A 25,067-nucleotide genomic window follows, 5' to 3' on the forward strand; every position below is an offset into this window, starting at 1 on the left:
GTCCCCCCCGGAGCGATGATAGTCCCCCAACGGAGCGATGATAGTCTCCCCGGAGCGATGATAGTCCCCCCGGAGCGATGATAGTCTCCCCCGGAGCGATGATAGTCTCCCCGGAGCGATGATAGTCTCCCCCGGAGCGATGATAGTCTCCCCGGAGCGATGATAGTCTCCCCCGGAGCGATGGTCCCCCCGGAGCGATGATAGTCCCCCGGAGCGATGATAGTCCCCCCGAGCGATGATAGTCTCCCCCGGAGCGATGATAGTCACCACCCCGAAGCGATGATGGTCTCCCCCGGAGCGATGAGTCTCCCCCGGAGCGATGATAGTCCCCCCCGGAGCGATGATGGGCCGCCCGGAGCGATGATAGTCCCCCGGAGCGATGATAGTCCCCCCGGAGCGATGATAGTCCCCCCCGGAGCGATGATAGTCCCCCCGGAGCGATGATAGTCTCCCCGGAGCGATGATAGTCCCCCCCGGAGCGATGATAGTCTCCCCCGGAGCGATGATAGTCTCCCCCGGAGCGATGATAGTCTCCCCCGGAGCGATGATAGTCCCCCCGGAGCGATGATAGTCCCCCCGGAGCGATGATGGTCTTCCCCCGGAGCGATGATGGTCTCCCCCCGGAGCGATGATGGTCTCCCCCCGGAGCGATGATGGTCCCCCCCGGAGCGATGATGGTCTCCCCGGAGCGATGATGGTCTCCCCCGGAGCGATGATGGTCTCCCCCGGAGCGATGATGGTCTCCCCGGAGCGATGATGGTCTCCCCGGAGCGATGATGGTCTCCCCCGGAGCGATGATGGTCTCCCCGGAGCGATGATGGTCTCCCCCGGAGCGATGATGGTCTCCCCGGAGCGATGATGGTCCCCCCGGAGCGATGATGGTCTCCCCGGAGCGATGATGGTCCCCCGGAGCGATGATGGTCCCCCCGGAGCGATGATGGTCCCCCCCGTAGCGAGGACGGTCCCCCCCGGAGCGATGATGGTCCCCCCGAGCGATGATGGTCCCCCCCGGAGCGATGATGGTCCCCCCGGAGCGATGATGGTCTCCCCCGGAGCGATGATAGTCTCCCCGGAGCGATGATAGTCTCCCCCCGGAGCGATGATAGTCTCCCCCGGAGCGATGATAGTCTCCCGGAGCGATGATAGTCTCCCCCGGAGCGATGATGGTCTCCCCCGGAGCGATGATAGTCTCCCCCGGAGCGATGAGTCTCCCCCGGAGCGATGAGTCTCCCCCGGAGCGATGATGGTCTCCCCCGGAGCGATGATGGTCCCCCCCGTGAGTCTCCCCGGAGCGATGATAGTCTCCCCGGAGCGATGATAGTCTCCCCCCGGAGCGATGATAGTCACCCCCGGATCGCTGTTAGTCCCTCCCCCGGAGCGATGATAGTCCCCCCGGAGCGATGATAGTCCCCCCGGAGCGATGATAGTCCCCCGGAGCGATGATAGTCCCCCCGGAGCGATGATAGTCCCCCCGGAGCGATGATAGTCCCCCGGAGCGATGATGGTCTCCCCCTGAGCGATGATGGTCCCCCCCGGAGCGATGATGGTCTCCCCACCCGGAGCGATGATGGTCCCCCCCGGAGCGATGATAGTCCCCCCACCGGAGCGATGATAGTCACCCCCGGAGCGATGATACTCCCCTCCGGAGCGATGATAGTCCCCCGGAGCCGATGATAGTCCCCCCCGGAGCGATGATAGTCCCCCCGGAGCGATGATAGTCACCCCCGGAGCGATGATAGTCCCCCCGGAGCGATGATAGTCCCCCCGGATAGATGATGGTCTCCCCCGGAGAGTTGATACTCCCCCCGGAGCGATGATAGTCCCCCCCGGAGCGATGATAGTCCCACCCGAGAGATTATAGTCCCCCCGGAGCGATGATAGTCTCCCCGTAGCGATTATAGTCTCCCCCCGGAGCGATGATAGTCCCCCCCGGAGCGATTTTAGTCCCCCCCGGAGCGATGATAGTCCCCCCCGGAGCGATGATAGTCCCCCCCGGAGCGATGATAGTCTCCCCCCGGAGCGATGATAGTCTCCCCCCGGAGCGATGATAGACCCCCCCCCGGAGCGATGATGGTCCCACCCGGAGCGATGATGGTCCCCCCCCCCGAGCGATGATGGTCCCCCCACCCGGAGCGATGATGGTCCCCCCACCCGGAGCGATGATGGTCCCCCCGGAGCGATGATGGTCCCCCCCGGAGCGATGATAGTCCCCCGGAGCGATGATGGTCCCCCCGGAGCGATGATGGTCCCCCCCGGAGCGATGATTGTCCCCCACCCGGAGCGATGCTAGTCCCCCCCGGAGCGATGACAGTCCCCCCCGGAGCGATGCTAGTCCCCCCCGGAGCGATGACAGTCCCCCCCCGGAGCGATGACAGTCCCCCCCCGGAGCGATGACAGTCCCCCCCGGAGCGATGACAGTCCCCCCCGGAGCGATGACAGTCCCCCCCGGAGCGATGACAGTCCCCCCCCGGAGCGGTGACAGTCCCCCCCCCGGAGCGGTGACAGTCCCCCCCGGAGCGGTGACAGTCCCCCCGGAGCGGTGACAGTCCCCCCCGGAGCGGTGACAGTCCCCCCGGACCGGTGACAGTCCCCCCCCGGACCGGTGACAGTCCCCCCCGGAGCGATGATAGTCCCCCCCGGAGCGATGACAGTCCCCCCTCCCGGAGCGGTGACAGTCCCCCCTCCCGGAGCGGTGACAGTCCCCCCCCGGACCGGTGACAGTCCCCCCCCGGACCGGTGACAGTCCCCCCCCGGACCGGTGACAGTGTCCCCCCGGACCGGTGACAGTGTCCCCCCGGAGCGGTGACAGTGTCCCCCCGGAGCGGTGACAGTCTCCCCCCGGAGCGATGCTAGTCCCCCCCCCGGAGCGATGCTAGTCCCCCCCCCGAGCGATGCTAGTCCTTCCCCCGAGCGATGCTAGTCCCCCCCCGAGCGATGCTAGTCCCCCCCGGAGCGATGCTAGTGCCCCCCGGAGCGATGATAGTCCCCCGGAGCGGTGACAGTCCCCCGGAGCGATGATGGTCCCCCCGGAGCGATGATAGTCCCCCCCGGAGCGATGATAGTCCCCCGGAGCGATGACAGTCCCCCCGGAGCGATGATAGTCCCCCCCGGAGCGATGACAGTCTCCCCCGGAGCGATGACAGTCCCCCGGAGCGATGATAGTCCCCCGGAGCGATGATGGTCTCCCCCGGAGCGGATGATAGTCTCCCCCGGAGCGATGATAGTCTCCCCCGGAGCGATGACAGTCCCCCCGGAGCGATGATAGTCTCCCCCCGGAGCGATGACAGTCCCCCCCGAGCGATGGTAGTCCCCCCGGAGCGATGCAGTCTCCCCCGGAGCGATGATAGTCTCCCCCGGAGCGATGGTAGTCTCCCCGGAGCGATGACAGTCCCCCCCGGAGCGATGACAGTCCCCCTCCGGAGCGATGACAGTCCCCCTCCGGAGCGATGACAGTCCCCCCCGGAGCGATGACAGTCCCCCCCGGAGCGATGACAGTCCCCCCCCGGAGCGATGACAGTCCCCCCCCGGAGCGATGACAGTCCCCCCCCGGAGCGATGACAGTCCCCCCCCGGAGCGATGACAGTCCACCCCCGGAGCGATGACAGTCCCCCCCGGAGCGATGACAGTCCCCCCGGAGCGATGACAGTCCCCCCGGAGCGATGACAGTCCCCCCCGGAGCGATGACAGTCCCCCCGGAGCGATGACAGTCCCCCCGGAGCGATGACAGTCCCCCCCGGAGCGATGACAGTCCCCCCCGGAGCGATGACAGGCCCCGCCGGTGCGATTACAGTCCCCCCGGAGCGATGACAGTCCCCCCGGAGCGATGACAGTCCCCCCTGAGCGATGATACTCCCCCCCGGAGCGATGACAGTCCCCCCCCGGAGCGATGACAGTCCCCCCTCCCCGGAGGGATGACAGTCCCCCCCCCCCGGAGGGATGACAGTCCCCCCTCCCCGGAGTGATGACAGTCTCCCCCCCGGAGTGAGTATAGTCTCCCCCCCGGAGTGATGATGGTCCCCCCCCCGGAGTGATGATAGTCCCTCCCCCGGAGTGATGATAGTCCCACCCCGGAGTGATGATAGTCCCACCCCGGAGTGATGATAGTCCCACCCCGGAGTGATGATAGTCCCCCTGTAGTGGTAGTCTCTCCCCGTAGTGGTAGTCCCCAGTAGTAGTAGTCCCCCCCCGTAGTGATAGTCCATAGCCCCCTTCCCCCCATGGTGTGATAGCCCATAGACCCCATGGTGTGATAGCCCATAGACCCCCATGGTGTGATAGCCCATAGACCCCCATGGTGTGATAGCCCATAGACCCCCATGGTGTGATAGCCCATGGACCCCCATGGTGTGATAGCCCATGGACCCCCATGGTGTGATAGCCCATGGACCCCCATGGTGTGATAGCCCATGGACCCCCATGGTGTGATAGCCCATGGACCCCCATGGTGTGATAGCCATAGCCCCCCCATGGTGTGATAGCCATAGACCCCCATGGTGTGATAGCCCATAGACCCCCATGGTGTGATAGCCCATGATGTGATAGCCCATAGACCCCCATGGTGTGATAGCCCATGATGTGATAGCCCATAGACCCCCATGGTGTGATAGCCCATGATGTGATAGCCCATAGACCCTCATGGTGTGATAGCCCATAGACCCCCATGGTGTGATAGCCCATGGACCCCCATGGTGTGATAGCCATAGCACCCCCATGGTGTGATAGCCCATAGACCTCCATGGTGTGATAGCCATAGCACCCCCATGGTGTGATAGCCCATGGACCTCCATGGTGTGATAGCCATAGCACCCCCATGGTGTGATAGCCCATGGACCCCCATGGTGTGATAGCCCATGATGTGATAGCCCATAGACCCCCATGGTGTGATAGCCATAGCACCCCATGGTGTGATAGCCCATGGACCCCCATGGTGTGATAGCCCATGGACCCCCATGGTGTGATAGCCCATGGACCCCCATGGTGTGATAGCGCATGGTGTGATAGCCATAGCACCCCCATGGTGTGATAGCCCATGGTGTGATAGCCATAGCACCCCCATGGTGTGATAGCCCATAGACCCCCATGGTGTGATAGCCATAGCACCCCCATGGTGTGATAGCCCATGGACCTCCATGGTGTGATAGCCATAGCACCCCCATGGTGTGATAGCCCATGGACCCCCATGGTGTGATAGCCCATGATGTGATAGCCCATAGACCCCCATGGTGTGATAGCCATAGCACCCCATGGTGTGATAGCCCATGGACCCCCATGGTGTGATAGCCCATGGACCCCCATGGTGTGATAGCCATAGCACCCCCACCCGGTGGCACTGACATGGCCTGGTGGTGGAGCTGTCTGGTTATGCAAACGTCCCTCAGTCCCCTCCCCATCCCCCAAGAGGAGGAGGGTGGACTGAAGGAGGAGGGTAACTTCAGCCCATGGACCCCCATGGTGTGATAGCCCATGATGTGATAGCCCATAGACCCCCATGGTGTGATAGCCCATGGACCCCCATGGTGTGATAGCCCATGGACCCCCATGGTGTGATAGCCCATGATGTGATAGCCATAGACCCCCATGGTGTGATAGCCCATAGACCCCCATGGTGTGATAGCCCATAGACCCCCATGGTGTGATAGCCCATAGACCCCCATGGTGTGATAGCGCATGGTGTGATAGCCATAGCACCCCCATGGTGTGATAGCCCATGGTGTGATAGCCATAGCACTCCCATGGTGTGATAGCCCACGATGTGATAGCCCATAGACCCTCATGGTGTGATAGCCATAGACCCCCATGGTGTGATAGCCATAGACCCCCATGGTGTGATAGCCCATAGACCCCCATGGTGTGATAGCCCATAGACCCCCATGGTGTGATAGCCCATAGACCCCCATGGTGTGATAGCCCATAGACCCCCATGGTGTGATAGCCCATAGACCCCCATGGTGTGATAGCCCATAGACCCCCATGGTGTGATAGCCCATAGACCCCCATGGTGTGATAGCCCATAGACCCCCATGGTGTGATAGCCCATAGACCCCCATGGTGTGATAGCCCATAGACCCCCATGGTGTGATAGCCCATAGACCCCCATGGTGTGATAGCCCATAGACCCCCATGGTGTGATAGCCCATAGACCCCCATGGTGTGATAGCCATAGACCCCTATGGTGTGATAGCCCATAGCACCCCCATGGTGTGATAGCCCATAGCACCTTCTTGGTGTGATAGCCCATAGCACCTTCTTGGTGTGATAGCCATAGCACCCCCATGGTGTGATAGCCATAGCACCCCCATGGTGTGATAGCCATAGCACCCCCATGGTGTGATAGCCCATGATGTGATAGCCCATAGACCCCCATGGTATGATAGCCATTGCACCCCCATGGTGTGATAGCCATAGCACCCCCATGGTGTGATAGCCCATAGATCCCCATGGTGTGATAGCCATAGCACCCCATGGTGTGATAGCCCATAGACCCCCATGGTGTGATAGCCATAGCACCCCATGGTGTGATAGCCCATAGACCCCCATGGTGTGATAGCCATAGACCCCCATGGTGTGATAGCCCATTGACCCCCATGGTGTGATAGCCCATAGACCCCCAAGGTGTGGTAGCCATAGACCCCCATGGTGTGATAGCCATAGACCCCCATGATGTGATAGCCATAGACCCCCATGGTGTGATAGCCATAGCACCCCCATGGTGTGATAGCCCATAGACCCCCATGGTGTGATAGCCGTCGCACCCCATGGTGTGATAGCCATAGACCCCCATGGTGTGATAGCCATAGCACCCCATGGTGTGATAGCCATAGTACCCCCATGGTGTGATAGCCATAGACCCCCATGGTGTGATAGCCATAGACCCCCATGGTGTGATAGCCATAGACCCCCATGGTGTGATAGCCATAGACCCCCATGGTGTGATAGCCATAGCACCCCCATGGTGTGATAGCCATAGACCCCCATGGTGTGATAGCCATAGCACCCCCATGGTGTGATAGCCCATAGACCCCCATGGTGTGATAGCCATAGCACCCCATGGTGTGATAGCCCATAGACCCCCATGGTGTGATAGCCATAGCACCCCATCTTCTAAACTAACTTGATCTAGATTTTGGTCTTTCTACAGTTTATATAATGCAGGATGAGGGCAGTTTAGGAGAGTGCCATGGTTCTCTTTCCACAGCACTTCTTCGTGACTAACATTATATTCCAGTGTTAATCTGTTATAATTCTGAGTTCAAGCTGGAGAGATGACAATATAGGCAAAGTTAAGGTAAATACAGAATATTACGTTGTCATGGAGGAGCTGTGGAAAATAATGTTGGCAGTCTTTTATGTGAAGGACATGTGTGAAATATTAACAGTATATTTCATTCCTTGAGTTACAAGCCAAATGGTTTTCTGTATACCTTAAGTACGCTGGGTGGTAACCATATAACCAAATTATGGTGCCTGGTGCTTTAGTGGGTAATTAAGGGGCTCCAGTTGGATTGAGCCGGTGAAGGTTTATATCCAAGGGGTGGTTGGGGTTTATTGCTCATGTAATGCCACTCGGGGATGAGTGAGTCTGGTCACTCTCATCTAAAATGTCAGGACAAACTCGCCTAGCCCCGGGCTCCTACTCTCCTCATGGGGCTACACTGGATTAGGTGATGAATGAATATCTAAAATTAGTATGTTAAAGGCTTCACAATTCTTTTCATATTTGTATTTACCTTTATTAAGAGGCACTGTGGTGGGTAGGAATGTCATGTAGACCACCAGTGTCCGAACTAGTGATGTATTAAGCCTTTACTAAGCTGACTCTACTCCATTTCACCAAGTTTGTCACCATCAGTGATGTCCTCAGCGCCTGTAGTGTTCATGGAAATCACTGGCACTAGGTGAACCTCTACTCATTACCTTAAGACCCAATATCCAGGCAATACAACAGGTATATCCGGTACTGAGGACCTTCATCAATGCTACAGGTGCTGAGGACATCACTGATGCAGCCACACCAGGTAAAATGGAGTACAGTACAGGACCATATGAAGTTTGTCACTGTTTGTCGTTTAAACAGAAATAAATGATACCGTGGGCTATAAAAAGCTTCTGCCCTGTAGGTTTCGTGTGCTGGCTGCTGACCCTGTAGTCCTGGCGTGCTGCTCTGGTCTTTACCCTGCTGAATGGTGCTGAAGGACTGTGTGCCCCTGTTGAGCATGGATTTGAAGTACGACACTTTAGCTCCATAGGTTGTTGTGGTGTCATAAAGACTTTGTAGTTACTTGTAGAGAAGTATATTTTAGACTTGTGGTCGAGCGGCTTTTATATCTTGTAGTAGCTTCCCCACCAGATGTCATGTAGTGACGGGAGAGGTAAAGAATAGTATGGGACTATTTTTATTTGTCTTGGAAATATTAAACAGGTCTCTCACATGGAAAGAGTATAAGTCCCGGGTAGCTACCTCCCTGTCTCGCTATCTCTCTCTCTTTCTGTTCTAAGGCTAATCTCCGTCTCGACCTCTCTCTAGGGTCGCTTGTCTCCTTCTAACTCTCTTTCCTAAAATTCTGGTGTAGCAGGGGTGTGTCACGTGTGTTCCTCGTGGATGGAAAGTTCCCGTAGCCTGTGTGTGAGCATATGTGTATGTGTGTATATGGCCACTAGACGCTGTCTCAAGCATTCCTCGCGTCAGAGTGTGTAAGCATGTTTAGCACTGCTCGACTCTCGCAGACCCAACACCTCTCATCATCTGACTCCCTGCTTCTATCTGTCTCTCTATCTATCTATTTATCTATCTATCTATTATGTAGTCCTACATTTGCTCGGCCGCGCGAAAATGGCGTACCATCGACATTTAATAGTTATAATATATTAATACATACTACATACACATTATAATGAACCTATAAGCTAATTAAGTGAAATACATAATATTGTAAAGTAACATAATTGTATGAATATTGTATACATATATTATTCATAGTAAATAGTGATTATTTAGTAATATTACATTTGAAATAAGTTGTATACATATTTGAATAAATGCATTAAAGTAAATTATTTAACTGTAATACAGTATGTACATGGGATATTATGGTGAAATGCATACATGCAAGAATAAAAATAGTTTAAAATTAAGATTATTGTAAGAGTTATTAATATTTTATTTAAAGATAATGGTACTGGTCTGTCATATATGGGTCATTCTTCTTTGTATTATTATTATTATTATTTTTTTTTGTATATTATATATAATTAATACCATATACAAAATATATACACTTCATTCAGGGTGGTTAACTGTGATGTTAACTCTCCCCCCACTAAATAATGACTCCAAATTAGCAATTCTTGCATGCATTCTGTGCATTGCTTCTAAGTACGGGTAATATTGCATAAATTCCCTACTGCGGAACAACGGCTTCAATTTATGTTTATGTATGCCTTGACTAACTATCTGACGTAGCTCATGAACTGGGAGTAAGTCATTTGTGATCTTGCCATCACCAGCATTCGAAATTCCTTACATAAGTGCCCTGAAATGATCTCTAGTGTTCTCTAATTGTAGTAGAATCGAGTCAATATGTTCTGTGATGATGGAGAAGTGCTGGAAAAGAGTAACGTTGCCCTCTAAGTCATTTATTTTATCTACACTCTCGAGAGCTATGTTTTCTGCTTGTTTCAGATTTTTCACAATTGTCTTCATTGCTGAGTTCTGTCCAGTGATGAATTTATCTTGGTATGTTAGTACCTGAGCTATCTTATTAAATTTGTTGTTTATTTCTTTAAGGTCATCCTCTGTAGCCAATCCAAAGATGTTCCCAAGAATTGCGCCGCCCAGATCGAACAAACCGCGCTTTTGGCGAGTACGTGTGATATTGTTCCTGTCGCTCAATACCTCCGTTCCATAAGATGGGAGATCTTGGATCATGACCAGCATAGTTGACTTAGCCTGTTCTAGTTTCCATTTCGCTAACTTCACCATTTCATTCACTTGGTGTTATGTGCTTGTGAAACATAATTCCCTATCTTGAAGTCCAGAGTTCGCATCGGCGTCGCAAGTCTTTCTAGATAAGTAGGTAAGTCATACAAGTAATTTAGACTTATTTCAGTACTCATGACGTCCTTAACGATTGTAGTCGTGGCCGTTGGAGCTATGAGGCATCCTTGTCGTACTATATGCTTGGGGTCTAGGTGCGCATATACTCTTACTATGTATAGGAGAATCCATAGCATAAGTCCCTTCATCGTAACCTACCGAAAAAAAAAAATCTATTAATTTCCTATAAAGCTGTGGTTGATGATAGTGATGATGTGCGTTACGGTTGATTGTTATTTCATTTATAGAAGGAGTTTAAATCGATATTTAATTCTCGTAAATGATGTACTGTAGATTTGATTGGAACAGTTGCACCTATGTTCGATTGTTTGGTATATGACCTTAATTTCTTTTTGTAATCATTGTTGTGTTCTTGCTTGGTTTCTTGAGGTACGTTCACCTGTTCGGTTGTATCCGAGGCTGAATAATTATGGGATAATTTCCTTGAAACTCGTTTTAAATGGTCAATATGAACTTGTTTTTCCTCGCCACTTGAAAGTGACTTAATTAAAACTTTGTTTGCTTTTATGTTAATTACTCTGTATGGGCCCTCAAATTTAGGGGATAATTTATTGTCTCTCGTATGAATGACTCCGTAAACAATGTCTCCTAAGCTGATAGGTGAATCTTTTGCCTTCTTGTTAAATGCCTCCGTCATTTCTTCCTTGGACATCGTTAATTGTTTTTTCACTCTTTTGTGAATGTCCTGGAATTCACGTAAACGGAGTTTAGAGTAATCATCGTAATTGTATATAGGCATGCTGTCACCTTCTAGGAGCTCATATGGTAATTTTTTATCTGTGCCATATATAATGAAATGTGGTGTGTCACCAATGGATTTATTTATAGACCCATTAATGGAGGCCTCTACTCTGGGAATCCAATTATCCCAGCTTGCATAATTTTCACTGAGAATGTGTCGTAGCACATCTAATACCTTTTTATTTTGTCTCTCTACCAACCCATTCGATGCTGGGTGATAGGCCAAAACGTTAACCTTTTTAATGTTGTATTGTTTACATATTTCTTGTAAGATCTCAGAATTAAATTCTCCTCCATTATCACCTTTGGGGTAGTAAAGCGACATATTACATTATCTGTTATTGCCTTTGCTACTGTCTCTGCTGTCTTATCTTTAATTGGAGCTAAAATGACATAACGGGAAAAATGATCCGTTGCTACGAATAGGTATAGGTTATTATTGTATGATAATGGCATCTTGAGTAAATCAACAGCGACAACGTCCCATGTTTGATGTGGTACAGGGTAATTACCCATCGGTGCAGGTGTGACTGGGTATCCTTTGTGTTCTGCACATGATTCGCATCTGTCTATATGATTGTTTATATCTCTTCGTAATGAAGGCCAGTAATATAATAGCTGGGCTTGGTTGAATGTCTTATCTTTTCCAGGATGTCCTGCATGTGGGCTGTCGTGTATCAATCGTAATACTTGGGGTATCATGTCATTAGGTACTACCAACTGGTTAGTATTTCTTTGGCGTTTTGGTTGTTTAGAGTTAATTTTGTATAATGTATTATTGACCATTGTGAATTGTTCAAGTGGGACATGCAGTTTGGGTAATTGTATGTCATCTCCACTTTCTAACTTGTATATTACTTTTGACCATACTGGGTCAAGTCTTTGTGCCTTTGCGATATCCTCGTGGTTTGGGATATTTCCTTTGAGATCTAACGCCGCGACCTGAATTGTGTTCGGGTTCCTAGATAATGCGTCAGCTACTATATTCATTTTACCTTGTATATAATGTATTTGTACATTGTAGTTTTCAACTGTACATTTCCATCTTGCTCTCCTCCCAGAAAGGAGTTTTTCTTTAAACATACCCACCAGTGGTTTATGGTCGGTGAATAAGTGGATTTCGTAACCATATACCAAATCTCGAAACTTTTGTAATGCAAAAATCACTGCAAGTGCCTCTAAGTCTGTAGTGCTATAATTTTTCTCCGCACCTCTTGTTTGTCTGCTGGCAAATGCAATTGGTTGATTCTTTCCTCTTTTATCTTCCTGCATCAGTACAGCCCCTAATCCTTTAACTGATGCGTCTGTACAAATAAGAAATGATTTCGTGTAATTCGGATATGCTAAACAAGGTGCATTTGTTAGTTTAATTTTTAGATTGTTAAATGCCCTTTTTTGTTCTTCTTCCCATTGGAATACAGCATCTTTTTTGAGTAGTTGGAATAGAGGGAAGGCTATATGAGAGAACTGTGGTACGAAGGACCTATAGTACCCAGCCAGACCTAAAAATTGTCTAACTTCGTCAGTCGTAGTGGGTTCAGGAAAATCTCTCACTGCCTGTATTTTGTCATCAGTGGTGTGAATACCATCAGAACTTAATTTGTGGCCTAAGAAATTTATTTCCTTAAAGCAAAATTTGCATTTAGAAAGTTTAATTTTTAATCCAGCATCACTAAGCTTTTGTAAGAGTAAGTCTAATATCCTGAGATGATCCTTAATATTCTTCGTTGCGATAATAATATCGTCAAGATAAACAAATATTCCTTGTCCTAAAATTCCGGACAATACGTAATTCATAAGACGCTGGAATGTGCCTGGGGCTGTCCTCAGTCCCATTGGCATTCTTGTATATTGATAATGGCCTCTGTTTGTTGAAAAGGCAGTGTATTTACGTGACTCCTGAGATACCGGAATCTGATAGTATCCGTTTAGGAGATCGATGGTCGAGAATATATTATTCTCAGGACCAGTATTCTGTAGAACATCACTTAGCAATGGCATGGGAAATCTGTCTGGTATAGTGTGATTATTTAGTTTACGATAATCTACTACCGCACGCATTTCTCCATTTCTCTTGGGCACAAAGAAAAGGGGAGCGTTCCACGGAGAAACTGAAGGCTCAATAATTCCAAGCTTTAACATTTCATCGACATACTGATTTGCAAGTGTACGTTGGGAGTGTGGTATGCGATAAGCTGGTACGAAAATTGGTGGTGTTTCTGGGTGCACATTAATCATGTGATTAATAAAGTTAGTACACCCTAATTGTTCTCCGGGCAATGCTACGGTGTCCCTGTGTGTTTCCAGCAGGGTTAACAAATCATTTTCTTCGTCAAATTCACCTTAGTGAATTAAATTCTCTTTTATTCTTTCTCTATCCGTAGATTTTATCTCACTTGTTACTCCACCAATATTTATTTCCTTCACAGGGGCGAAACATTTTTCAATATTAACTATGCAAGTTCCCTTCTTCAACTGAACTTCCCCATTCATGTGATTAATAATGAATATCTGAGTTAGCCCTTCGTTGTTCGTATGACATAATGCGTTTTCTACTGACAATCCCTTTACTTTACATAATTCTTCTAGGACAAGAACAGTACTATTCCGTAATTTGCTCTTTATGGTAACCTTCATGTATGAATTAGGTGGTATAACCAAATCATTAGTGAGATGGGCTGGAAAAATTGATAAATCAGTACTGTTATCTGGGTCACTAATTCTGGAGGATGGGGTTGCTGGTGTAAGTGGATTTATACACTCATCTGTTTGTGTATGTTTGTTTAAGCCTTTAATATTACCAATTTTTTTTGGCTCTCTTCTACCAATCGGTGAGGGCTCTGAAAGTATTTCCTCTATGAATTCATTATCAAAGTCTATTCCATTCATTTGTGGGAGTATAGTTATGTTCTCAGTTCTCATGGATCTTAAGCCCAGTAACATATGAGCTTTAATTGCTAAGTTTTCAACGATATAGAACAATGCAGAGAATGGTCTTGTAGTTTCTGTGAAACTGAGATTTAATCTTATCATACCTTTTACTGTAATCTCTTGACCATCTACTGTGTATAAATCTAAATCAGCTTCATCCAGAAAAGTTACTTTCTTTTTATTTTTAAGAATTCTGTTTAGTTCTTCATGTGTTATTAAGTTCACTGGAGAGCCTGTATCTAAAAATAAGGAAACGTTTTGATCCTCACATACAGCTGGTATCAAGATACACTCATTTCCCAACATGCCTCCTATGTGAAGTTTAACCTTGTTCTTCTTTACGTTTGTTCGTTTTTTGTCATGACTTGGTCTTCCCCCGATTTGAACATAGACACAATTTTTTCTACTGTTTTGCAATCACTAGTCCAGTGCCCTTGGTATCTATGATGCCTACAGTAAGGACCAAACCCTTGTGTCTTTTGATTATCCTCTTTTGCCTTGATAAAGCATTCATACCTTGTGTGTCCTGGTTTTGCACAGTAATGACACAGAATGGACCTATCCCTTGACTGTGACCTACGAGGTGATTTCCCATAAAAAGTGTTGTTTATAGCGCGAGACCTGCTCGGGCTGCGCGAAAACTTATGAAACTGCCTGTAGGAAGGCGTGTGGGAACGAGGTCTAGGCGTCTTTGTTTGTTTGGGCTGCCTCATTTCAGGTCGCGATCGATTTTGTTCTCTGTTTGGGGTCGGTGTTGATGTTTTCACAGCTGATACTGTCTCAGGTACCCTGATTCTACCAGAATGTGCATGTGTGTCGACCACACCTGCTTTACTGCACTGCATCTCTACCTCGTTCATTAAGTCTAGTAAGCACATTCCAGGGATGTACGCGATTGTTTTGGCGATCTTAAGGGTTCTATCAGGTAATTTACACAAGGCAGCTACATAACCAATGATGTCCACGACGAGGTCTGGGGACATCTTTCCATCATCTGTTATCCACTTAGAATTCTCCAGAGTAGCTAATAGGGTTCTCTTGATTGTGGAGACATCAGCAGTTATTTCACTGAGCACATGGTTTGTAGTGTGCTCCCTTACAAGATCTACAATTTTATGTAATTCTGGAATTATACCTGGCAAGAAGTTCATACCTCCAGAAAATTTCTTCAGAAATTCAGTTTTAAATTCATCATATGTCCTAGCACGATGTAGCTTATCGGAGCGCAATAAATTGCTTGCTGGACATCTTTCCTGGCTTATGCAAGATGAAAAAATAGCAATTTTCTCTTGTTCATCTAGTATGTGGCGCTTGATGAACATTTGTTCGCACTGACTGATTAATGAAATGACATCAATGCGATCCTTGTCTGTGCCAGAGAATTTTGGGGCAGTCTTATCCTCGTGATACACAAAAACGTGAGGTGTGGTTTTTAGATCAGCAGTATTTGTTTCTTGATTCATATTTAATGATTGCCCTGTTAAATCAACTTGTACGAGTTTATCGTTATGTGAGGGAATGGTAGAATATGTATGACCGGACCGGTGAACCCTGTTAAGTATATTGGCATACGTATTTAAGGCAGCTGCGAAGTCGATACTCTCAACGTCTGAAGGGGTTTCCCACTCATCATCCGAAACTCCCGTATTTGTTTCCTTATCTATAACGTGTGGTGTGGGTTGTACAATGGGTGGGCTGTCTCTTAATTGTGAGTCTGATGTTGTGGCAATTTGTGTGTCATCTGGTATTAACGTGGGTGGTTGCGAAAATATTCCTGTCATTAAGATATGATGTTATGAAATACGCCTCTTGTTTATTTATGTCCTAGCAAACTAGATGATTAAATAAGTTGAATATAGCTAATTTTAGCACTGAGAAGAAATGAGCAAGTATAATTTTACCCACTTGATACAGATCGTAGAGGTGTGTCGATACAAAAGTCGATCTCGGAAGAAAATACAGGTTTGATTAAAGATCTCTTGATAATTCTAGTGGTGTGTTGATGGACGATATTACTCAGGAAACTCCATGGCCTGGTATTTGTAGTGGTTAACGGCTGTCCCAGGCAAACCTCAACATAGAACGTCGAATTTCCAACTTAACTGTGAAAATAAGTGAATATGAGTAGGAGCTATGTGAATAATGAGTAATGAGTAGTGGGTGAGAAGTGCCTGGTGTCAGTCACACGTTGCTTGGCATGGCAGACTCGCGTTGTGATGTCATCTCAGCACATGGTGACGTCGGCTTCCCACACTGGTAGCTGTGGTGAGTGAATGAGTAGCGATGAGTAACTTGAGTGAAGACGAGTGAGTAAGATGAGTTGTAAATATGGACTTGGTGTTTTGCTGCGTTCATTGACCTCTTCACACCTGCGTAAGCGTTGGGGGTTTGGTGGATGTAGCAGAGAGAGGAGGGTGAGGTCTGGTGGTTATGAGTTGTGAGTCGTCTCTCACTCTTCGTTTGTTTGTTTGTTTTCTTTCTTTCTTGATGTATTCTTGGTCCTTTTTTCTTGTGATTTACTCGTTGTGGGATGAAGACTGCCGCTTCTTGTAGGTGCGTGTAGAAGATTATACAGACGACATAGAGTTGTTAATTGTAGTTGATTGTAGATGGCTGTAGTTGATTGTAGATGGCTGTAGACTTTGTAGAACTGAAGCTAATCTTGTAGTCTCGGTTGCTTTTGTAGAAATTTGCTTTTAATTCGGAGACGATGTCCGCAGATTTGCTGGTTTGTCGTTAAGCTACCTGCAAGGCGTCGAGTGATCTCTTGACCTCTGCATCAGCGTAATGATCTGGGAGACGGAGGGGGCAGGAGCTGATATTGTTGGTTGTTGTCAATCTTGATATTTTGTAGGAATTTAATGTTGATTCGTAGACGAGGTTCGTATACGTTCGCTGCTACCAAATGTCATAATACTTTGTAGTTACTTGTAGAGAAGTATATTTTAGACTTGTGGTCGAGCGGCTTTTATATCTTGTAGTAGTTTCCCCACCAGATGTCATGTAGTGACGGGAGAGGTAAAGAATAGTATGGGACTATTTTTATTTGTCTTGGAAATATTAAACAGGTATAATAGTATAAGTCCTGGGTAGCTACCTCCCTGTCTCGCTATCTCTCTCTCTCTCTCTGTTCTAAGGCTAATCTCCGTCTCGACCTCTCTCTAGGGTCGCTTGTCTCCTTCTAAACTCTCTTTCCTAAAATCTGGTGTAGTAGGGTGTGTGTGTCACGTATGTTCCTCATGGCAACAGAACTTTCTCACGAGAGGACTGCTGACAGCTAACTGCATCATCTCCTTACTGGCCGCTGTCGTCAGCTTTCCTCCGTGTAAGCGTTTAGCGCTGCTCGCTTCTCGCAAACACAACACCTTCTCATCATTTGACTTCCTGCTTCTATCTGTCTCTCTATCTATCTATTTATCTATCTATCTATTATGTAGTCCTATAAGTCTTCAGAGGCTAAGTAGGTGAATACTGGTACCACAGAGGCTCTTATGGTAAGGTGGTAGATGGATGGCAGTGAGAGAGGGGGATGTAAGTTGGGGGGAGGGCATTGAAATGGCAAGGGACAGGGCAACATGGAGGCGATTTATTTGTGGCCACCCCTTACTGGATTATGGCATCAGGGTATAGATAGATAGATAGATGGATTGACTGATTGATTATGTATGCTCAGGACAACTCTAGCATTTTATTTTAGCTAATCCCAGATATTTTATTACTCTAAGAGGGATTATAGAAGCCTGAGAGTGTTAATACTGGTTTTAATATCCTGCCCAGCTGTCCATGGTGCTGATCAAGGTAGCAGACATCAGCAATGAAGTGCGGCCGCTGGACATTGCCCAGCCCTGGCTGGAGTGTCTCATGCAGGTAATGGTTTGTAAGTTACTTCTTTTTCTTTGTAGGTGATGGCTTATGCAGGTAGTGTTCTGTTTATTCCTTTTTTTTTTTTTTTTTTTTTTTCTCCCTCCAAGGTGAAGGTGCCTATCATCCATTCACTCAATGTAATGCAGCCCTCAGGTGACTCTGCACTGAGTGACAAGCCAAATTATTTCCTGTTGTCCAAGGAACCTACTGTATCATATCATTTATAAAGGCTCCAACATGCATTCGTCAGCCTTGGTCACCTAATGGCAGCTTTCCATGCTGCTTGATCTCTGGCAGCCTGCCTCAGCGTGCTTACATGCATCGGCCTGGGTCACCTCTTAGTGGCTATCCATGCTGCTCAGTCTCTGGCAGCCTCCCTATTCAGTCTATTATCCCTGAGGTAACACTGTGTGACCTCATTCCATATACTGGTACTAGATACTCTGTACTGTACTATGTTGTGTTGGTAATGAGGACTAGATCAAAACCTCCATCTCATCCTTGGTCTCCCTCTCTCCCCTGCACCACTCTCACATACACTTTCTTTGTCATTCATTCCCCATTCACACCTCTTGGCCAGACCATCTCAAGATCCTTTTACTAAGTAAGAGACTAACTAGGAGAGTATGTGAGTGAGGTTGAGGGGGGGAAAGGAAGGGGAGACCGAGGATGAGATGGAGGGATGGAGTAGAGGGGTATATGAGAGGGGGGAGTGTAAGTTGGGGGATGGAGACTAAGAGACTAACAAGGAGAGTGTATGTGAGTGAAGTGGAGAGGGGAAGAGGAAGGGGGAGACTGAGGATGAGATGGTGGGATGGAGTAGAGGGGTATATGTGAGGGGGGAGTGTAAGTTTGGGGGATGGAGACTAAGAGACTAACAAGGAGAGTGTATGTGAGTGAAGTGGAGAGGGGAAGAGGAAGGGGGAGACTGAGGATGAGATGGTGGGATGGAGTAGAGGGGTATATGAGAGGGGGGAGTGTAAGTTTGGGGGAGGGCAATAAAATGGAAGAGGACAGGGCAACATGGAAGCAATTTTTTGTGGCGACCCCTTACAGGATTAAGGCGTCTGGCTATAGATAGATAGGTAAAAAGAAACTTGTAATAGATTCTAAAAACACTGATACTTATATTGCCATTCTTTCAACAGGAATTCTTCAACCAAAGTGACCTTGAGAAGTTGGAAGGGCTGCCTGTCTCTCCATTTATGGATAGGGACAAAGTAACAAAACCATCCTCTCAGTGCTCCTTCATTGGTTTTGTGCTCCTGCCTCTCTTTGAAACACTAGGGAAGGTTCTGCCGGAGCTTGAGGTGAGGTAAATAGATTGATAGATAGATAGAATGTGAGAGAGAGAGAGATAGACAGAGAGAGACCTAAGAGAGAGAGAGAGAATATACAGACATTCATTTCAGTGCTCCTTCATTGGTTTTGTGCTCCTGCCTCTCTTTGAAGCACTAGGGAAGGTTCTGCCGGAGCTTGAGGTGAGGTAGACAGATTGGTAGATAGATAGAGAGAGAGAGGGATGGATAGAAAGACAGAGAGAGATGTAAGAGGGAGTTAAATATGCAAACCTTCATGTCAGTGTGTCTTCTTTGGTGTTGTGCTTTTGCCACTCTTTGAAGCATTTTAGCAAGGCTAGTGAGAGAGAGAGAGAGAGATTTACTTTCTGTTGTTCTTATGATGTTGATGATGATGGTTCTATTCCAGTCTTTTCTGTTTGAATCTATTGTCTTTTATTATTATTATTATTATTTGTGGTAGGTGGTGGCAACCATCATCCACTCACTTGATGTAGTGCTGCCTACTTCTTCCATAGCCTTTATCATTCTTTTTCTGTGCCTGTCCTCCTCTCTTCCTATTTCTCACCATCATCCACTCACTTGATGTAGTGCTGCCTACTTCTTCCTTAGCCTTTATCATTCTTTTTCTGTGCCTGTCCTCCTCTCTTCCTATTTCTCCCATCTTTCCTGTCACTTCTTATTGCTTTTCTTTCCTTTACAGGTGGCTTTACATTGAGTGACAAGCCAAATGGTTTCCTGTAAGCCAAGAAACCATTTACAACGCTGGGTGGTAACCGTATAACCACACCATACGTGCTCCCTACATGTCAGCAAGTGGATTGGTGGAGGGTTAGTGCCCCTCCCCGTAAAACAACTAACTCAAAGTCAAATGGCCACCCCTTACAGGATTATGGCGTCTGGCAGTATATAGATAGATTATTATTATTATGATGATGATGATTATTATTATTATTATTATTATCACTGTCTTATTATTTTTCAGAAACTAATCATCCAGCCAGTAAGGTTTGCCCTCGACCATTATCGTAAATTAAACGAGGCCTAGAAAAAAGCCTCCGAGGAGAGCGAGCCTACCCCAGTGCTTGAGGCTGAGGTGGAGGAGGAGGTGGTAGAGCGCCCCATCAGTCGCCTTTCACAGGATACATGCAAGAGGGCGGTGCAGAAGACGGAGAGTTCATATAGGTAACACTGAGTATTTTTTCATCCGATACATTCATTTTCAACTGGACAAATCTGATAAATGCAGTACTGAGTCATGGGTGTGTAAGTCAATAAGGCTTTAAGAGGAATAATAATAATAATAATAATAATAATAATAATCTATCTATCAGTTGGTGGCCAGAAAGTGCACTCCCCCAACCTCTATATGCTATTGCATCCATTACACACCTCATTCTATCAACCACACACACACATAATCCATCATTGCCTTCCATTCATTTAGTTCATTTAAAAAGACTCCAATATACTCAGTAAGCCTCTGTTGTGGTGTAAGAGGAATAATAATACACTAATGATAGTAATGATGATAAAAATAATAATAATAATAAATATATCATTAATAAGGGCTCTAAAATACTCAGTAAGCCTTTGTTATGATGTAAGAGGAATAATAATAATAATAATAATAATAATAATAATAATCCATCCATCCATCCATCCATCATCCAATCCTACGTTGCCCCTTGAGGTGCGTAGGAGCCTGGGGCTAGGCAGTTGGTCTCGACATTTAAGATGAGAGTGAAATAATAATAATAATAATAATAATAAAAATAGTAGTCTTTAACTTGATGATGATGATGATGATGACATTGATTATTGATGATGATGATGACGATGACAGTGATTATTGATGATGATGGTGATAATCTATTTTTATTCACAGCATTGGAAGCCGTGCCTCTTCTCGGACATCCATGATCCGATCTTTGACCATCAACTGCACAGATGTGGAGATGGACGATGTGGATGTGACGGAGATGGCGGTGGATGTGAGCGAGCGGACTTCCAGGTGAGTGGAGTGTGGTAGTTTATCTGAAATGTGAACCCAGTGGACTGCAGGCTGAAGTTGTCCCCCTCCTGCAGTCCACCATCCTCCTGTCAGGCCTAGGGAGGAGGTTGAGGGTTGTTTGTATAACCTGGCAGCAGTAATGGTAGTAGTAGTAGTAGTGGTGGTGGTGGTAGTAGTAGTAGTAGTAGTAGTAGTAGTAGTAGTGGTGGTGGTGGTGGTGGTGGTGGTAGTAGTAGTAGTAGTAGTAGTAGTAGTGGTGGTGGTGGTGGTGGTGGTAGTAGTAGTAGTAGTAGTAGTGGTGGTGGTGGTGGTGGTGGTGGTAGTAGTAGTAGTAGTAGTAGTGGTGGTGGTAGTAGTATTAGTATTAGTAGTAGTAGTAGTGGTGGTGGTAGTAGTAGTAGTAGTAGTAGTAGTGGTGGTGGTGGTGGTGGTGGTGGTAGTAGTAGTAGTAGTGGTGGTGGTAGTAGTAGTAGTAGTGGTGGTGGTGGTGGTGGTGGTAGTAGTAGTAGTAGTAGTAGTAGTAGTAGTAGTAGTAGTGGTGGTGGTAGTAGTAGTAGTAGTAGTAGTAGTAGTAGTGGTGGTGGTGGTGGTGGTGGTAGTAGTAGTAGTAGTAGTAGTAGTAGTAGTGGTGGTAGTAGTAGTAGTAGTAGTAGTAGTAGTAGTAATGGTGGTGGTAGTAGTAGTAGTAGTAGTAGTAGTGGTGGTGGTGGTGGTGGTGGTAGTAGTGGTAGTAGTAGTAGTAGTAGTAGTAGTAGTGGTGGTGGTGGTAGTAGTAGTAGTAGTAGTAGTAGTAGTAGTGGTGGTGGTGGTGGTGGTGGTGGTGGTGGTAGTAGTGGTAGTAGTAGTAGTAGTGGTGGTGGTGGTAGTAGTAGTAGTAGTAGTAGTAGTGGTGGTGGTGGTGGTGGTGGAAGTGGTAGTGGTGGTGGTGATAGTACTAACAGTAGTAGTAGTAGTAGCACTAGTAGCTGTAATAGTAGTAGCAGCAGCAGCAGATGATGATGGTGATGGTGATAATGACTATGACAAGTAGCAGTAGCAATGTCTTCATCTGTAATACAAACAGAGCAGCCTAGCCAGTGGTGAAATACCGTATACGTGTCCTCCCTGAGTTTTTCCTAAATCCACCACTTTGCAGGTTCAAGATTGCAACGGATGGCTATAATTCACCTTCAAGGAGAAATTCCTCTGAGCGTCGTAGCAGTGTGGGTGGCTACAGGTCCCCTTTAAGGAGAAATTCTTCGGAGCGGCGGACCATCTTCCCAAAATCACTCGAAGACAGGCTCCTTCCTCATGCTGAGGCCCAGGAAAGCGAGGCTCTGAGGGAGAAGTGCGAGAAGGAGGTGGAGAAAGAATCGGAAAAGGAAACATCGCTGTTCTCCAGACTGAGGATCTTCTCCGAGCGTCTGTCGTCCAGCGATTATGAGAAGAGTGTGAACGGGTCGGCCCCCATGGGTAAGGGTAGTACAAGGTTTAAGCAGGGAGGGGGCGGTGGCGGCTTGCAGGGGGTGCTGAAACAAACTAGGAGTAAATCGGAACCGACAAAGTTCTGAACGCACCGCACATTTCATATATCCCGGCCAAGAATTAGCTTTGGCATGAACCTGCAGAAACAGAAGAGTGATGAAAATATAATAATTGAGTGTGGGAAGGAAACAGAGAAAGTGAAACAAAAGAGTAGTGAGAATATAATAAACGACTGTGACAGGGAAACAGAGACGAAGTGCAAAGAGGCAAGGACCTCGGACGAGCGCCTCTCGGCCTTGGAAATCAAAACCTCTACCTCTTGTGAACTCATAGAACCAAAGAAGAAACTCAGTAGTGTGCTGACAGATGTTCAACCCTCTCCCACGCTCTCAGAGAAGTGCTCTATGCCGGCCTCGAACTCTGCCCTCCAACACAAAAGCTACAGCCTCTCCCTCGATCGACTGCCGAATAAAAACAGGAAACGGAAAGCGGGAGTGACCAAACCACAGACCCTGGAAAACACCCCAGGGAGCTCCGAGGATAATCTCGGGGTGCCAATTAAAAATGGCCGCTCTCGGAAAATGGGGCAAACGCAGATGCTGGAAAACACTCCCAGTAGCTCCGAGGATAATCTGCTATCGGATCACAGAACGCAGTCCGACGGTTCAGCCAGGCAGCTGCAGAGTCCACCGGTGCTAAATCAAGTCCGCAGTGCGGGGTTCAGGCCGTTTGAAAAGTTCCCCCTGACCTGCCACGACTCCCCGAAAAATACGAAGAAAAAGCCAGAATCAGCACGAACTTTGCTCCTCAAATCGTTCTCGTTCCGTAAAAAGTCTCCCACGAAGGATGAGACACTGGTGCTGAGGGAGCCAGCGTCATACAGTCTGGGGGAGGAGAGGTTATGACAGACGGGCTCCTGTTTCTGCATTTAATAGTCGTTTAATGCTCTCAGGCCCCCATGACTCACACTCAGAGGAAGTACTAGAGTTGTTCCGATGATGAAGGGGTTAATGGTACCAATATTAACACTCAGGCTCCTGCGACTCAGTGCTTCAGGAACCAACTTCACACAGGCCGAGGGAGGAGGGACTATGATAAAGAAGTTTGTGTTTCTGTGTTTAATAGTCAGTGTATGCTCTCAGGCTCCCATGACCCTCTCTCAGATGAAGTACTAGAGTTGTGCTGCCCATGAGAAGGTTAATAATGCCAATTTTAACACTCATAGGCTTTTAGTACTCACTCACAGGTTTGTATGACTCTTTCAGGTGACAAAAATAATCGACGTTAAGTGGAATAGAGAACTAGAGTTTCCCCAACCATGAGATAGTTATCTGGTACTGGTATTAACTCTCAGGCTCTTGTAACTCACAGCTGATATCAACTGGCATTTGCTGGAATAGGGGAGAGGCAGGGGAAGACCAAGAATGAGATGGAGGGATGGATGAGAGAGGTATATGAGAGGGGGGTGTAAAGTGGGGAGGATGGAGAGTGAGAGACGAACAAGGATAGTATGTGAGTGAAGTGGAGGTGGGAAGAGGGAGAGGGAGAGGGAGACCGAAGGTGTGATGAAGGGATGGAGTAGAGATGTATATGAGAGAGGGGGGTGTAAGTTGGAAGGCAACGAAATGGCAGGGGACAGGGTAACATGGAGGCAATTTGGCTGTGGCCACCCCATACGGGCATAAGGCGACTGGCTATAGATGGATAGATAGATAGATTTTCTTTTTAATTTCTTGACATCTACAGACATTTCTTTTCAGCTCAGGGGAGACTTTTCAGAATAGGGAAGTTAGATCCAGCCTTGATGTTTTTGAAGAGAGAACCTGTATTTTTTACACAGGAATGGTGTAGTGGTATGCTGCCTGGCTCTCACCTGAGAGTCCTGGGTTCGATTCTTGATGTTTTTGTTGTGGGCACAGATTCATTTCAGTTTGAACCCAGTGGACTGCGGGCTTAAGCAGCACCTTGCTCCTACAGTCCACCATCCATCTTTCATTGGACTGGAAGTGCAATAGATGCCCGATTTAACGAACTAAGTCAGCCAAACCTATTTCCGCTAAGTTGAGTTCCATAACCAAGGCACAATATGAAGGAAAATTTTCCAGTATTTTGAGATGCTTTCTGCTAAATCCTTGAAGGCATCCCAAAGTTAGTTAACTCTCAGTGCTAAATACAGCAGTCGGAACCCATAATTAATTCCCCCAGAAATGCATTATTGTGTACGGAATCTCCTTAATGGAATTATACTCATTTTATTGGAAGTCTTCCCATAATTAGGGCAAAAAATATCAGAAAAAAATAATTCCTTTATCTCGGGCTTCCGCTCAATCGATGTTCGTTAAGTCGAGCATTGACTATAGTTGGAGAGATTGATTGAGATAGTTTGGCCATGTGAAGGGGATGGAGGATGACAGTTGGGTGTGGAAAATGAGAAGTGTGAATGTCGGGGGTAGGGTTGTGAGAGGCAGATTGAAAAAGACCTGGGATGAGGTGATAGAGTGTGACCTCAGGGATAAGGCACTGAGTAGGGAGGGGAGGAGAGGGAAGAGGAGAGAGGGGAGGGTGGAAAGAAAGGAGGGAGAGAAAAGAGGAGAGAAAGGAACAGGAATGAAAGAAGAGTAAAGAACATAGTGAAGGTGCA

The 25,067-nt window shown here is 47.6% G+C and overlaps 1 pseudogene; it reads left to right on the top strand.

The window, feature by feature from the left end:
• Positions 1 to 23,601, top strand: part of LOC145396157 (uncharacterized) — a 98,708-nt pseudogene extending 75,107 nt beyond the window's left edge.
• The last annotated feature ends 1,466 nt before the right edge of the window (positions 23,602 to 25,067 follow it).

The sequence above is a fragment of the Coenobita brevimanus genome, chromosome 35 (genome assembly GCF_032717465.1).
Source record: "Coenobita brevimanus isolate Jiangsu-jjx chromosome 35, ASM3271746v2, whole genome shotgun sequence".
Lineage (NCBI taxonomy): Eukaryota > Metazoa > Arthropoda > Malacostraca > Decapoda > Coenobitidae > Coenobita > Coenobita brevimanus.